Here is a 17,225-nt window from a genome sequence, read left to right as displayed (position 1 = left end):
ATCTATGTCGTATCTCGGACGACGCCAAAACCTAGTCACCATTTTGGCTAACAAATAACCTTGCGTCGAGTCTTGTAAAGATAGGTATACTTTTTGGGACGTCCTGAATGTGTTCGTATCCAAATGACCCAGCCCAGGCAATTGAAATATATGTACGTATATTTGCAAGGTTCATGTTGTTTAACAAAATCTTGAAGTAATTTCGATATTTGAGGGTGATAGGGAATTTTATATTTACTTATAACTGTAGCAGCTAGACACTTAAGATTCATAAAATTCATTAGAGGTATTGTATTGGCTGGATTGCTTACAAAGTGAATGGACGCTCATTCCGATTTATTTGGTTGATCTAGGTCCCCGCCGTGTTCCAATAGCAACGATATAATATCATTAGAATAGTTATATGGTTGCACAGCAACATTTAGTGGCGTTGATTTTGGCCTCATTTTTGGCGTTAACATTCATTCCACAATCGACTAGTAGCTTAATAACTTTTGCATTTGGAAACACAATCGTTAAATTGTTCTCATCATTCAAGTCACCACGCTTTATAACACTCAAGCGAGATACACACAAATGTAACACTGTATCGCAAGTGAAAGCCCTACGCACATTCGCGCGTACTAAATCTCGCACAGAACAAAATACCCATTTTTTCTGTTCATGCGTTGTTGCTGTACTACTTACTACGCATTGCAACTAAATATAATAAATTTTTGGCAAATTGAATAACTTCTGTTCCGCCCAGTTTTGAGGTGCCGTACACGCGATCCACAAATGTTATAGGTACTTCACCAATACTGAAGCCATGTTGACGTGCGCGTACTAACATTTCCACTTGAAAGACATAGCCTTTCGAAACACAACTGGCAATACATTTCTCGAGCACGTCCTTTTTATCTAAACGAAATGAACCAGTTAAATCCGACGCATTGGGACGCAGTAGAATTTGCGAAAGGAAGTTAGCTCCGCGAGATATGAGTTTACGTTTGAAGTCCCAACCGAAAACCCCACCCTCACCTCTATACCGTGTACCTGAGACTATATCATAGTCCTTTGTAGCTTGAAGCTCAATGAATGCGGGAATGAATCTCGGATGATGGCTCAAATCCGCATCCACTATTATAATAAAATCTCCAGTGGCGTGTTTGATACCGTTGATGTATGCAGTACCAAGACCCAGTTTGGATTCGCGCGGTCGCAGCACTATCGTCGGTTCCCCATAGATTTTTTATAGATCCTAAGCTAAATCTAAAGTTCCATCTGGACTACCATCGTCAATTACTATAACTTCATATTTGTAACCACTTTCGCTGAGGTATTTGACAATTAGCCAAACTATAATTGGCAAATTTTCTTTTTCATTATATGTGGGCAGTAGAGCACTATATTTATGACCACTTGTAGGCATTTTATTTTTAAGTTTGTTGCTTATAATTAATAACTTACTGGGGAAAACAAAACAAAACTGCGAGCTGCTGCGTGTTGTTCGAAGTAGGAAACTCCACATCAGCCTGTGCTGGACAAGGACTATTTTTGCGTCGCATTGCAACAAAAGAGGCTTCATTAAACATACCACGTAATTGCTGTTGCAGTATGTGTTCCACCAATTTGACACTTTCTAGGCGTGGGTGATCGCTGTCGCCGAAACTCCGCATTATGTCGGAAACTTCTGGTAAAAATGTGGCTGGTAAATCATCTCCTACGGCGCCGGCTGCTGGTCCGGCCACTATTGCCATTTTTTTTGCCACCGCCATCCACCTGAAAAAGAAAAAAATAAAGAAAATGAGTTAAAAATCTGAAATAACCTAAGAAAATATTTATTTCAGTAAAATTATTGCAAAATATTTTACCACTTACCTTTTTTGTCCAGCAACGCGTAAAACTCCACATGAATTGAAGCCACTATTGCCATTTTTTTGCCACCGCCATCCACCTGAAAAAGAAAAAAATAAAGAAAATGAGTTAAAAATCTGAAATAACCTAAGAAAATATTTATTTCAGTAAAATTATTGAAAAATATTTTACCACTTACCTTTTTTGTCCAGCAACGCGTAAAACTCCACATGAATTGAAGCAAAAAAAACGGTAAAATAAATCTTTCGATTCATTTTTTTTTTGCTTCATTCTCTATACTGGAATGTTCAAACCAGTATGTATGTATGTATGATACATACAAGAAAACTAGAGACGACAGAGTTGCCATGCTACCCAACTCGACCACCCAATGGTGCGTTTCTTGTTTGCGTCTGTATAAGATTAGAGAAGACAACACAAGGTTACATCACAAGAGCAACCCCCCCCCCCCCCCCCCCCCCCCCCCCCCGCAACTAATCAGGCCGAAATAATATGAAGGATAATACAAATCCATTTATTATTTTTTTCTTCTTTCCAACAAATTTTAAATTAAAACTTACTTCACAGCCGTAACTGAGTGGCACAGAAACCCACTTCAGTGGCGAAGACGGCGATGCACGGAGAGCGCTGCGGACGACGCATACCGCTTGGGGCAACTCCAACACCTATACGGGTAAAATTGCATATGCCCATTTAGATGGGGCAATCAAGCCGCCAAACGACCGAAGATGCCGTTGGCACACACGACATCGATACCCCCCCTGAGGCGTTGGACCCTGTGCTGGCTGCTGCTCCCCACAACACGTTCTCCTGCGCCTGATGGAACTTGGCGTACCAGGCGGTGGTGCTCCCGCGTAGTTTTACCACCAGAGGCGTCTGCAGGGCCCGGAGCACACAGGGCCTAACTTGCCGCAACACCTCCCCCACCGCCTGCTGCACCAACTCGTCCGGCGCGTGGCAAATGTAGGAGCCCCTCCGCCGCTCCGGGTATTGTACATCCGCCACCACCTGGATTGGCTCCTCTCCCCCAGTCTCCAAACACACGAGAAGCATTTGCATCGGTTCCATCTAAAAAAAAAAAAAAAAAAAAAAAAAACCCATTAGAAAAAACTATTAAAAATCAGTGAGGAACCCGTCATACTTACATTTAAACAGCTTGAAAATCCAAATAACAATGTGGTGAGGGTAATTTTATCCACCACAATCCTGCATTCATGTATCCTGGAAAATTCCTGTTACGGGAAAACAACTGGATGGCAACCCGCAATAACCACGGCAGCTTCATTAGTGCTGTCAGACTAAGGGCGGATACCGAACATTAAATGGACAAAATAAGTACCGAAAACCACACAAAACATCACAATCGGGACTGACGCGTCTTTCGTATTTTTGCCAATACGGGCATCTACTGCAGTACCAAGCAGTCATCCATAACAAATGAATTCAAAAAAAAAGAGGAAAACAAAACAAAACAAACCTCTCCTTGCACAAAAAATTTAACATTTTTTTTACAAAGACATTTTTTGTTGTCGTTGCTGTTACCCTTTCCGTTTTTTTTTTGGGTACTGTTTCTGGCTGGGGGGCAGGACTTGTTGTTTTTCAACAACAAATATCACAAAATGTCATTATAAGAGCTCGGTGCAAAAACCATCCGAGTCCCGAAAGTAAAGAATCCCGACACGACAAAATCCCGAAATGGGAAAAAGTCAACTGTTTCTACCGGCCTAGTGTGCTACTGCCCCAGTGACCTAGTTTTTTTTCAAGGGCAAGCAAGTAAATATATGTATATATCTATATATCCGCACACCACAAATTCACCATACCAGCTGTCAGCTAACCAATAAATACACGACAGGGCTGCATGCAATCTAATAATGATACGTGCAGATAGAACGCGTCGTGAAGAACGCATCGCCAATCCGCATGTAAGCACCGGCAGTTGGTACATGCTCCAATTTAATTACGATGTTCGCTATTCTTCATGAGCTTGCCCACAAAATTAAATACATACCTTCGTCAGCCTCTACGCTTCGTTTTAAACTCGGTTTATTCATACATTTTAACGTACGTTTGTTAATACAACGCCACGCGTATTAAGAAAACAAGTAAGTTTGCGCGGGTGGCTTGGAATCACGTCCGCTCCAACCTCCCACACACCGCAATCTTGCTGGTTATGTTGAAATATATAAGCTGCTCGAAATCACAGCCCTAACTATTCTGCAAAAACGCTCTCGTCACTCCACGTCATTTGACTAGTCATTTTACGGTGACAGGTTACATTCGTAGTCACATTTGCATGGGCGTGGGTAGGTTTGTGCCCAGGTGTTTTGTAGGGTAATAATATAATACACAACTGACGAAATACATGCGCTGCAGCGAAAACGCGCATCACCCAACCAACCTCACGGCCACTCGCCCTGGCACATCCATAAAAATGCCACAGTCACCCTGAGAGCGACACGACACGTTATACGCTGGAACGGAGACCTCGGCCTCTTCGTCCAGCCCAGAAAAACCTCAAAACCATCGAGTCTGGAACGGAGACCTCTGCCTCTTCGTCCAACCAACAAAAAAAAAACCGCAAATCTGGAATGGAGACCTCGGCCTCTCCATCCGGAACGACAAAAACTACAGAATAACAAAAAATGGTGCCAATCTGGAACGGAGACCTCGGCCTCTTCGCCCAGCCTTACTGGCCATCGACTATACACACATGACATTCTGAATTTCTATATTTAAGAATTATGTATAATTCAATGGCAAGAAATATTCACTTACATCTGTTCATCACCGTTAACTTTTATCATCCTAGCTTAGGTGGCATGCTAGGCAAGTCGGAAAGGATTCCCGGCCATTTTGCGTCGCAGACGAACTCCTCATTTAGATTAAGTATAGTGTGTAAGTCTTATAATAATTTTTCTCGTTTCAGCGGAGGTCATTGGCGGAAAACGATGTTGCGTATCGCAAGGGGGGCCGGCATGTTTAGGCAGGATGCCTAACTTTTCCGCATCTGATTGCGACCCCCCCAATGCAACTCTGCAAATCGATACTCGATACTCGAATTAATTTATAACCACCCACACCATCACCCTCATGCATGTGCATGCATGCACATGCACGTGTATGTGTGCTTTTTGTCAGCACTCATGCATATGCATGTCGGGGTTGATGTGTGGGTGCCGTTCCCCTCCAAAACGGAGGATTTTGCGGGTCAACGGTTGTAGCTTGCGATACAACCGGTCTCTTTGATTTCAACAGCCAACCAGCACGCATCTGCCGCCAACGATCTCTGCCGTTTTATACTCAGGTAATATTGTACCCTAGCTATTTATCTTTACTGAATAAAGATCATCCTTTATAACGAGAAATTCTCGCCTATTTGTTTATTTCATTATTCTACACGCCACATTCCCACTGAGATCGACCCCGGTGCGCCGACCTACGACTCAGGAGCATACGCACCCCGGCCGAACATTTTCCGGCCTTATGATATAAGAGCTCATTATGGATGACCGCGTAGCTTCAGTTTTCATACTAGTTCGACTGTCCACCACTGCGGCGGCGTTTATGGGCAGCGTATATCTCTAATGTGGATACAATATTTGAACCGTTTATTGAAATTGGCACAAGTAATTGGCATTATTGCAATTTTGGTAAGCTACAGTTATTTCCATTCAAGCAAACATTCTTAAAACCGTATTCGAAAAAATTTAACTAAATCATTGATAAAAATATGAAATTTCTGTTTTAGTTTTTTTGTTAAAAATATTACTGACATGAGTCCAGTTGATAATAAAATAATCGTAAAATTGAACATGTTTATAATCCAGACTGAACTCTACCTCTAGCGGTTGTTTATAATCAATCTAAATAATTCGATACATAGTTTTGGTGCTATAAATTTTGCTACTTTGTTGGTGTCAGAAACACCCTAATAAAAACGCATGAACGCCAAAATTGGCGTGAAATACCTCCATTAGTCCATTTAAGTCGAGCTGAATGGTATTTTTCTATTCCTCTAGTGGGAATGCCATCTGGTCACCGCGGATGACGAAAGCTCCAACAGCGCCAGGGAAATTATTTATTACATTTTACTGGACATTTATACTTTTCATGTATACATTTAAACTGGTCACCTATACCAATCACCTATATTTGAAAAAAGACTATCCCCACATGTTATCTGGTTCCGGCAGTCGAGACTGCAAGCAATATACACCTTTAACAACAACAACAACTCGAGATCGACGGAGAGCGGATGTAATAGGAGGAAGGCGTTTGCATGGATAATAATAGTCTAGTTTAGGTGTTTTTATATGTATATTTTGTTCCTGTATTTAGTAAATTTCATGTAAATTTGAACCTTGCAAATTTAAATGCACCTATGTGGCACTGAAAAGGCACTCCAAACGGAGCATTTTAAGAAAATACGTTTTTTTTAGTATCGTGCAGTGGCCAATAAACCCTGCAACAAACCCCTGAACTCCATTGAGAGCGCTTTTGTAGGTAGGCATTGGGGTGGTTTCTCGGATAATTTTGAAGTGGCTCCGATTGAGCACATAAGCGTTTGGATGAACTTTGGTGACTAAGTAGGCCCTGAATAAATTGCCAATCTTTAATTGGTAAGTATTTGATCCTATGATGGAGATTATTATAACGTAGAGAAAACTATTCCTGTTTGAATTATATATATATAGGCTAATGAATAATCTTTTTTGCCAAAATTCGAGAATAATCGAAAGATTGATTTTTTTTGTAATATTGTCTTTTTAATAATTCCGTTACATGTACATATTTCTTATTTTTTGGTACAGTGTCGTAAATCGAACATTTTTCAGAATATATATATATATATACCGTTTTAAGTTTTGAAATTACGTATGTGAATCTATATATATATATACATATACCGTTCGGCAATCAATTTTTTTGGAAAACGGTCTAAATTTTTATTCCTTGTGTCTTTTTTTTTTGTGGTTTTTGTTAAGCCTGTGAATAATTATAAATTTTTTTTATGTGGTACCTGTGGATATTCACATATATATATATATATATATTGATTCAAGTGTGATATAAGTTTTTTTGTCCTGATCTAAATCTTTATTTTTCATAAGCATTGGTATTTGGCTCAATAGCCATAAGATACGTTTTTTTTTATCGATTTCTTTGTATAGAATTAAGATATTTCAAATAAATAGAATGTTAGATTGAAGTATAAAAGAAAGATATAATGGCGCGCTAAACTTAATCGGGGGGGAGGGGAAGGATGACGTAAGGGTAAGTGAGTGGGGTCATTTGGAGCAGAAGAAAAAGGGGATTCGCTGCCAGGCAGAAACTCGAGCGGTCCAAGGTAGGGTGGGCTTTCTGCGAGGGGGGGGGGGGGGGCACGGATGTAAGTATAATGATGATTGTGACATCCGTCCCGCATCAAGGTGGACAAGGGTTAAGGGCCCCGACCTCTCGCCCTGAGCTAGCTGGGGAAATTCCACCTTGATTGCCCAAAGGGGCGGATTCATCTCTAAAAGGTGTACGTGACAATTATTATTACTCTGCAGAGAAACGGTTCATCTGTATACTTATGCGCTATTATTAAAAATACTAAATGCTAAATAAAATGTGTTTTTAAACAAAAAAAAAAGCTTAAACTTTAAGGCAACTTCAATCGTTTGTTCACTTTCTTTCATAACAACATAACATAACAGCATAAACATTTCAAACATTTAGTAATTTTTTAAATTAACTCGTTCTTCAATTACATAAAATATAAGGCAATTTATAGATCCTATCTTTTTTAGATTTTTTTAAAACCACCAATTTCATAAAAAACAACCGTTTAAACATATCATACTTCTAGTAGAAATTAAAATTAATTTGTAATTCAATTTCCTAACATATAAAGCAATTTAAAATGAAAGACAGTGTTTTATGCACACGTTTTTAAGATTAATAAACATCAAACGTTTTAATAATGAACTTACACCTGCGAACAGAAAAATAGCAGTCTCAATTCTTAATAAATTTCGTCAATTAAATACTTTTTTTATTTCCGATACTACACGAAGCAACTTCCATGATTTTTTTTAACTGAAGCTATGAAAAACAATATCGAAAGCGTTTTCGAAAAACGCAAAAATTTACCGAAATTTTGAACTTCTTATTTATGGTTCTATGCATTTTTGGAGTATACAATTTTGTAGCAAAATCAATTTTAGTGTAACAAAGGACATACATACTATAGGTCTCTTAAAATTCCCGTTGATTTTTGAGGTTTTTTGAAGGGTGTTTGAGATTTTCTTCTATACAAATTGTGGAACAGTTTTCTATGAAAGAAAATCTGAATAAATTTTCGGTAAAAAAAATACTCAAAAATCAATGCAAAATAAAAATAAAACTTGTACTTTGTTATACTAAAATTGACAAAACTGTATACTCAAAAAAGTTCTAAGAACCCCAAATAAAAAGTTCAAATTTAGGTAAAATTTTCTCAAATTTTTGAAAATGTTTTTGAGATGGGTTTGCAAAGTTCATAGAAGCTTTTCTCCAAATATCGGAAATAAAAAAGAAGTATTTAATTGACGAAATTTGTTGAAAATTGACACTGCTATTTTTCTCTTCACAGGTTTATGTTTATCGCAAGTATTAAAAATTTGATTCAACTTTTTTGAAAGTAAAACTAAGCTTAAGAAAAAGGTACTCAGTCCAACAAATTCCATAAAGTCCAAAAAACTTAATCGATATTACTCTAATAATTAAACATATGTTTGGCTCGCAAGTAAAATATACAGATATGTAAGTTAAAGTAATTTAGATTGGACTGTAGCACACTGTTGAAGTAGTGGAAGTAATGAAAATGTTCACATGGCCACATAAGGCACTCTACTTGATTTCGAATAGTTTATAAACTCATTAATACACAAATTTTCAAACCATCTCGAAATGTTTTCTGTATTGGTACAAACTCAAACCGTGTTCTAATACGTCGGTCGCTATTGTCGTGTAAACATGGTATCAGAAAATTAAAAAAACGTCTTAATTCATAAATTGTTTGAACTACTACTACTTATAAATTTTATTCAAAAACGCCGTATCTCAGAATTTGTTTCATATGAAAATGTATTGCATTCGAAACAATTCTGAGCGTTTTTAAAACAAATTCTCTGACAGTGTCTTAGAACGTCAAGGATTATATGTCCGGTCGGCGATGCAAACCTAGAAATCATCAACATCTACATCCCTCCTGCCACCTGTTGCCCAAGTGGATACCGCCCTAATATCAGCGCCGTACTTACTGGAAACGATCGCATTATCTTAGGTGATTTCAATGCCCATCACGATCTATGGCATTCAAACTTGCGGGTGGACAGTAGGGGTGAGATGTTGGCGGATAAAATAGAACAAACGACGTTCTGCACAATAAACGGAGACGCCCCCCACGTATGGTAGGAAGCAGTCACAGTTCGCCGGATATTTCAATCGTGAGCGCAGAACTCGTAAACTGCGTCAACTGGCAGCCGATGGTAACATTGGCATCCGACCACCTGCCTATACTTATTTCGCTCGAGCGTACCGCCGACTTCATCGTCATAGAAAAACGCACTTTCATAAACTTTAAAAAAGGAAAGCGGGAGGAATACAAATCCTTTACAGACAACCGCTTTGCTGCCCTCACTATCGCGGCTGATGCCCGCCAAGGGGAGCGTGCTTTCCGCAAGGTTATTGAATCCGCCTCGGTTCGCCCCATTCCCGAAAACCGGCCTCATTTCCCGGCGGATGCCGCAAACTTAGCGAGAGAACGTGACCTTATAAGATAGCTCGATCCCGGCGATCCCCAAATAAGGGATATAAACCAACGCATCCGAATGCTTGTGGATGAACACAAGCGGGCGAAATGGGAGGAGCACCTAGGCGGGTGTAACCTCTCTGCCGGTGTGGGTAAACTTTGGTCCACCGTAAAGTCCCTATCGAATCCGTTTAGGCACAATGTCAAAGGTTCCATTGCCTTTAGCGATAAAGTGCTGTCGGCTAGCTAGCCTGTCATCAGCATTGCTTCAGAAAACTCCATAGCACCACCACCGCGCTAAATGCCATTAGCACCCAGATAAATTGCGGCTTAAATCAAAACCTCCAACATAGAACAGTACTCGGTGCGCTAGACCTATCAAAAGCTTTTGATATGGTCAACCATGTCACGCTACTGCAAGACCTGGAAGGGTCTACCCTTCCCCCATGTCTTAAAAGGTGGACCGCAAATTATCTGGATGGTCGGCAGGCATAGGTGCAATTTAGAAACGAAACATCTAAACCAAGAAGAATTAAACAGGGGGTGCTACAGGGTGGTGTCCTATCCCCACTTTTGTTTAACTTCTACATATCAAAGCTACATTCGCCACCAGAAGGAGTTACTATCGTTTCCTGCGCCGATAACTGCACAATAATGGCCACAGGCCCATGCCCACAGATCGATGAACTTTGCAACAGAATAAACGGCTACCTCCCTGATCTCTCCAGTTTTTTCGCCTCGCGAAACCTGGCATTATAACCGACTAAATCATCCGTGACCTTATTTACAACATGGACGTCCCAAATGTCGACCACTTTGAACATCCACGTCGATGGCACTACGCTCCCGAATGTCCTACACCCCAAAATCTTGGGTGTGACGTTTGATCAGGATCTACATTTTGGTGAGCATGCAGACGCAATTGTGCAATTGTACCGAAAATCCAGAGCCGTGATAAAATCCTCAAATCTATTGCTGGCAGTACTTGGGGAAAAGATAAAGAATCGCTCATTACCTTTTTCAAAGCAATTGGCCAGCCGATTGCATGCTACGCGTCCCCTATATGGTCGCCAAGCCTAAAAACTACTCACTGGAAGAAGCTGTAGGCTCCCAAAATACTGCTCTCAGAACCGCCACGGGCTGTCTTCTTATGTCCCCAGAACAACATCTACATAATGAGGCGAGAATAAAAGGATCGGCGTAAACCTCTAATCCACATATACTTACGTAGTTGCTAACTAATTCTATTTAAATAATTATATGGGACTGCATTTATTACAGCTTATATAATGTTATTTAATTTTATTTTCTGTTTATCATTTTTGATTTATAACTCATTAGTTTAACAAGAGTTGACAAATTGTTATATTATTAAAAAAAAAAAAAATGTTTTATAAAATCATAGTACCATACAATAACTGGAGTCAACATCCATGCCACGTATAGGGGCTTTCTTAATGGTAGTACCAGCGTCACCATCATCATCGGTATCGTCGCTTGTGCTGCCACTGACATCGCCACCAGGTACAGCTTTATCACTTATCAGTCTTCCTTCCATCTTCTTCGGGTAAATCAGAATCTGAATCTGCTAGTATGTCAGCAATGCTGTAAGGATACTCAGAATCTTCATCATCGTTCTTATCCTTCTTATTCAACTGTTTTCTATTTTCACGTCACATTTGCTTCCGTATTTTCTTGAGACGTCGATGTGTTACTTCGCCTGGTACAAATTTAATTAATTCTTCAGCAGTGAAACGTTTGCAAAGTTTTTTCAACAAATAACCAATTTGTATTTGACAAATGCGTTTGGTGTCTTTGGCAATAGTTGACATTGATTTGATCTTGAGTTTTAAAATATATATGATAGTAAAATGTATATATTAATTTTTTTCATGGTAACACTTACGACATTAAATGATGTGATGCTGTATCAAATAGTTGAAAAGGTTTTGCCTCCTGTCAAGTGCTTCATTAATACCGGATTCATCCCCTTCATCCTCAGTAGTGAATAGGATGTCTGTACTTTGTTCGTTCATGTCATACAAGTCGTCAAAAGAAATGTAAATGTTATGCAAAACGCATACGCTGACTACTATGTTAGTTATCATCTTAAGGTCAGTTTGCTCTGTAAACATTAAAAGCCTCCGAAATCTGCCTTTCAACAAACCAAATGCGTTTTAAACTACCATTCGTGTAGATGAAAGTATTTCGTTGAACTTTCTTTGCGCATCATTTAAATTTCCATAGTCTTTGAACGGTGATACTATCCACTTGTTCGAAGGATACGCGGAATCTCCTATGGTGAAATGCGAATTGGGAAACATTTCCTCATAATGACTTTCTGCGCCTTCAAAGAGTTTGGATCGTCTTAGTACCCTATAATCGTGAAGCGATCCTGGTTCACCACAGGTAATATCAATAAATTTTTTGTTACAATTGACTACGGCTTGAACCACTATGCTGTATGCTTTCTTCCTATTAAAGTACATTTCCTTACAATTCTTTGGTCCCTTAATGCCAATGTGTGTGCAATCGATTGCCCCAATTACACCCGGAATGCGTTTATTTTCACGAAATTGTTCTGCATTTTCATGCAAATAAGCCCCTTGTGGCCACTTTATGTGTTCATCGGCTATGGACACCAAAAAAGTAGCAACTCGCTGCACTACTGATCACGCTGCCGCCTGAGCCACCCCAAACAAATTACCTAGTTGTCTGAAGGTCACTGTGTTGCTCACGTACCAAATATACATATATACAATCTTTTTGGCCGTAACTGGTGGCCTTCTACCGCTAGATGGATCAGGGGCATAATTGGAATATCTCAATAAAAGGAAAAATAATTTAAGTGATTTAGTATTTACAAACGTATATGAATAATTTATTGGATATTACTAATAAGGTATTCCACAGTTTCACGTTTCAGTCTCATGTGCATCTTAAAATCTTTCTGATTCATCGCATCAAGAGTTGCTTCGAAATTTTCGCACTTTACATGATCTGCGTTTTCGGTGTCAGAGTCCTCAGAGGAGCTGGAACTTGCGAGAACAGCATCCAAGATTTCGTTGACAACTTCTTCCTGCCTACGGGCACGCAATTCACTCTGGTCAGCCAAGAGAAGAAATTCAATCTGAAAGATTACTACACCTTATTACTTTCTAATTTCTTTAATTAATTAGTAAATAACCAAATAGTTTTCCGGAGCACTCATTTTGCTTTTCTTTTATCATTATTTTACTTATTTATTGCCAGTAAGTTTTCAAAAATGTTGTATTGCAAATTCCACGAGTTTTACAATGAAAATATAAAAAAAGGCGCCTAGATAGGTGTTCAAAACACAACAAATATTAATAATTTACAAAAATGTTTTAATTTTCGTGCTTAAACAAAGAAAACGTCAATAATAAACAGCAGATGATTTTGACAGCTGAAATGTTACCAGTGTTGTTAAATACATGCAGGGAAATTTTAACCGAGTTTGGCGTTCTTTTCGTGCTTGCTAAGAATAGAACGCGGCTAATATCAAGTTTCTTTGAAAACCGCCTTACCAACAAGCATAACTTTAACACATAATTACATACGAAGGATGTAGTGTGTAAAAGAATAATATATGCAAAGAAGGCAATTGGGAAAAACTTTACAACAACTAAGGCATGACGTGGCTGAATCCGCGTGTAACACTTCAACCATCGTAGGAGTGCGGGTTCAAATCCCACTCCCGGGATAAAAAGCTTTGAAGAGTTTTATAAGGTATAATCGAAACAGCTGTCGCCATGTCCGTCCTGATATCACGTTGTTTAAATTTTTCCCAAATTATTAAATAAATTATAAAATTAAAAATTGCTTCAATAAATACGGCAATACGGGCAATACCCGATTAAATAAAAAAATAAATTAATGTAAGGCGCGATAACCCCCGAAGAGATTTTAGACTGAGCTTCTCTTCCAATTTGCGTCGTGCTCGTCGTGACGGGACCTACTTGTTTTATGCCGACTCCGAACGGCATCTGCGAGGCAGATGAGTTTTCATTGAGAGCTTTTCATGGCAGACATACACTCGGAGTGCTTGCCAAACACTGCCGAGTGGCAACCCGCTTAAACAATTTTCTTCTAATGAAAAAAACTTATTTCTAAAATTTTGATGTTGCTTTGCCCGGGGTGTGAACCCAGGGCATTCGGTGTGGTAGGCGGAGCACGCTACCATCACACCACGGTGGCCGCCGATTAACTCATACAAATAGACAACATTGGTTAATTCGTTGTAGTTCTATAAATAGAACAAAAACAGCAACAATACCAAGTTTCTTTGAAAACCGCCTTACCAACAAGCATAACTTTAAAACATAATTACATACGAAGTATGCAGTGTGTAAAAGAATATAAAATAATTAAACAAAAATTTTAAGTTAAGCGGTTTTATTGAAAACAATACTTACATGAAGTAATAATAATACTAAAAGCTAGAAAATAATTAGGTAGGTCCTAGGTACTAGTCATCACACTCCTCATCAATCTAGGGCGTTGATCAGACAATTAAATAAAAGCGTTGGGTGCGTGAAATTTCTAAAAATGCGAGGCGTAGCATAACCTGATTAAAGTTCAGTTGGTCTTATATACATATGACTATCAATAGAAGTTTGACGCGTCCAACGCTTTTATTTAATTGTCTGATCAACGCCACTCCCACTCCCGGGAGAAAAGTCTTTGAAGAGATTTACAAGGTATAATCGAAACAGCTGTCGCCGTGTCCGCCCTGATGTCACGTTGTTTAAATTTTTCCCAAATTATTAAATAAATTAAAGCTTATCATTTATTTATATTTACATAATTGTATTTTAAGCTTATTCACTTTTCTCCACCACGAGACGACAAACGCGACGATTTCACAGAAAATGAAGATTTACAGTTACCTGAAGCAAAATACGATAATAAGTGACCGAAATTTACACATTGTTGTATGAAATTACAAAGCATGTATACTTTTGCACACTTCTTGTGTAAAACTACCTACTTTTCGGGTGTAAATCAAAATGTTACACGTTTTTTTATAGTAATATCATCAATTTTTTTTTTATCTTCAACATTAATACATACGAAAAATGGGCATTTTTAAACCAAAAAATTATTTCAACAGGAATTCAAAATTTTCATTTTTTTTTTTGTAATTGAATATGAATACGAAATATAGAATTGTTTTATGACAAGTTAACATTTTTGCAATAGTTTCAACAGGAAGTATTATTGTAGAATTTGTACAGAAAAAAAGATTGCCAGGTTGAGTATGTAGAAAAAATTGAAAATATTCGGAGCCTAAGTATTTATTTAACAGTACTGGGTTCCCTTCGAGATGACGGTGACAAAATATTATGTAAAGGAATAACTTGTGGCATTTTCATGCCGTGGACAACAAAGCCATCTTTACTCCGGGCAGCGAGGTATAATTTGCCAAACATTTTGGATCATTTTATAATAAAAAACAAAAAAAAAAACTTGTTTACTATAGTGGCATTCAACTACAGAAAGCAACTGTTTAATTATGGAGTGGGCATATACGAACAAATAATTGAAAGTAATATAAAAATGAATGCTGCTGAAATGAAACTAATTCTGCACACAATATTGTTATTCTACAAATAGAACAAAAGCAAAAATACCAATTTCTTTGACACCTGCTAACAACAAAAAGCATATGATTCAAGGTTCGGTTCGAGCTCAAGGCCAGAACAATAATTTTTTCAAATGATAATTATTGTTATTTTTTAATTTTTCTATAGTTGAAAAATTTTGTTTTGTTTTTGGAATAGTAAGTAGAAATTTATTCAGACAACCTGCCATAGCTGCAATTGTCAAAAAGCATATCTTTAACACCACTTGGTAATATAAGAAGTATGTAATGTGCAAAAGAATAAAATATGCAAAGAAGGCAATTGGGATAAGTTTACAACAACCAAGGCATGGCGTGGCTGAATGCGTTTATAACACTTCAAGCACAGTAGGAGTGCGGATTCAAATCCCAATCCCGGGAGAAAAGGCTTTGAAAAGATTTACAAGATATAATCGAAACAGCTGTCGCGTTGTCCGTCCTGATGTCACGTTGTTTAAATTTTTCCCAAATTATTAAATAAATTAAATTGAAAAAATTGCTTTAAATATATGTGTTCATACATTTAAAAACAGTTCGGGCAATCCCTGCCTAATTCATACAATATTGCTTTTAGTTGTGGACTTAGTTGAAAGCAGTGATCCAGTGTATATAATTTTGATCACCTTTGTAAGAGCTGGCGATCTGCCAATATTAGATCAATTTGACTCACCATTATTAGAAAAACTAACTTTTAATGTCAGAACACGATACATTATTTGTGGAATGCTTTAGGGAGAAACAAAGCCGAAACATAATTTTATGGTGCATTATGCCACCATTATAAGGCAGTTAGCTCACTGAAGCATATTTGGATGTTTAGATTTGTAATAAGATAGCCTCTTTTTATTGGACGTTGGGGTACCGCACTACTCTCAATTGGCCCAATGAAACTAGGCTAATCCTGTTCCATTTGTCCACATTCCACGGGACCGCCGTTAAACATAACATCACGAGGAGGGAGGCGATTTACTCGCCACTGTTTCGCATGCGCATTTCTCTGCGCCCCCTTTCAGCATGCATCAATTACGTCATAACTATAAAAGCCATCTTGCTCACAGCAGTCCAACAAACTATTTCTCTGCACATTCGTTGAACTAAATTCCTAATTTAAGAATTTTATTCAAAAACACTGTGTACAGAAAGCCTTTCGCTGCGAAAACGAGGGCAGTGAAACATTACGTGTTCTGCGCTCTCCAATTGGGTGGGACAGTGTGGACAGAAAATATCCTCCTCTATCCCACGCTTATGTAGATATTCCTTGAAACCGCCGTGCCGTGCCCGCGCATTATCTGTTTGAGGTGGTAGTTTAGATCGCCGTGTTTTCGCTCGTACTATTCCGCTATATTCCGAACTAGCATGAAGGTCCAGCGCCTTTTCTTGATTCTTCCCACCATTCTTGCCACCTACATTTTTTAAGATCTTCAGATGGTCGGCTGATTCCCATGCCATGCAGATCTGCCATTTCACCTGAGAGTAGATCTACTGGGCATAAAACATGGATCGCGTCGTCGGAAACCGTGGCGATAAGCACATGACATTCGCACAGCAGTAATACGGTAGGCTGCTAGTATATCTTTTCCGTGGGCCATTTCAGATCCGTGCCATACTGGTGTTGCATATAATATTATCGAGCTGGTTACGTTGGATAATAGCTGAAGGGAAGATTCGCCTGGACCGCCGATGTTGGGCAGTATTCGCGTTAGGGATCCTATAACTCGAGAAACTTTCACCCCCACCGCCCTGAATTGCTCCTTAAATGTAAGTTTTGAGTCAATGTTTACGCCTAGATATTTCGAGAAAGGCTTTGAATTTATTTGATAATATCCGATGGTTAGGACTAACTTATCCACAGTCCGCTTGAGCTCACCAAAACCACTTCTGTCTTATTGCTAACCATCTCCAGCCCCATGTTTGTCAGACATTCCTTTATTCTTCCCACGGCGT

General features: G+C 38.7%; 1 protein-coding gene and 1 pseudogene across 4 annotated transcripts in view; both read right to left on the bottom strand.

Moving 5' to 3' along the window:
* Positions 1-17,225, bottom strand: part of Top3alpha (topoisomerase 3-alpha) — a 487,070-nt gene that overhangs the window by 142,889 nt on the left and 326,956 nt on the right. The gene's annotated exons all lie outside the window — the stretch shown is intronic.
* LOC137239086 (dolichol-phosphate mannosyltransferase subunit 1-like) lies at positions 680-2,129 on the bottom strand (annotated as a pseudogene).

This window comes from Eurosta solidaginis, chromosome 2, assembly GCF_040869045.1.
Source record: "Eurosta solidaginis isolate ZX-2024a chromosome 2, ASM4086904v1, whole genome shotgun sequence".
NCBI lineage: Eukaryota > Metazoa > Arthropoda > Insecta > Diptera > Tephritidae > Eurosta > Eurosta solidaginis.
This window is presented reverse-complemented; position numbering and strand designations above follow the sequence as displayed.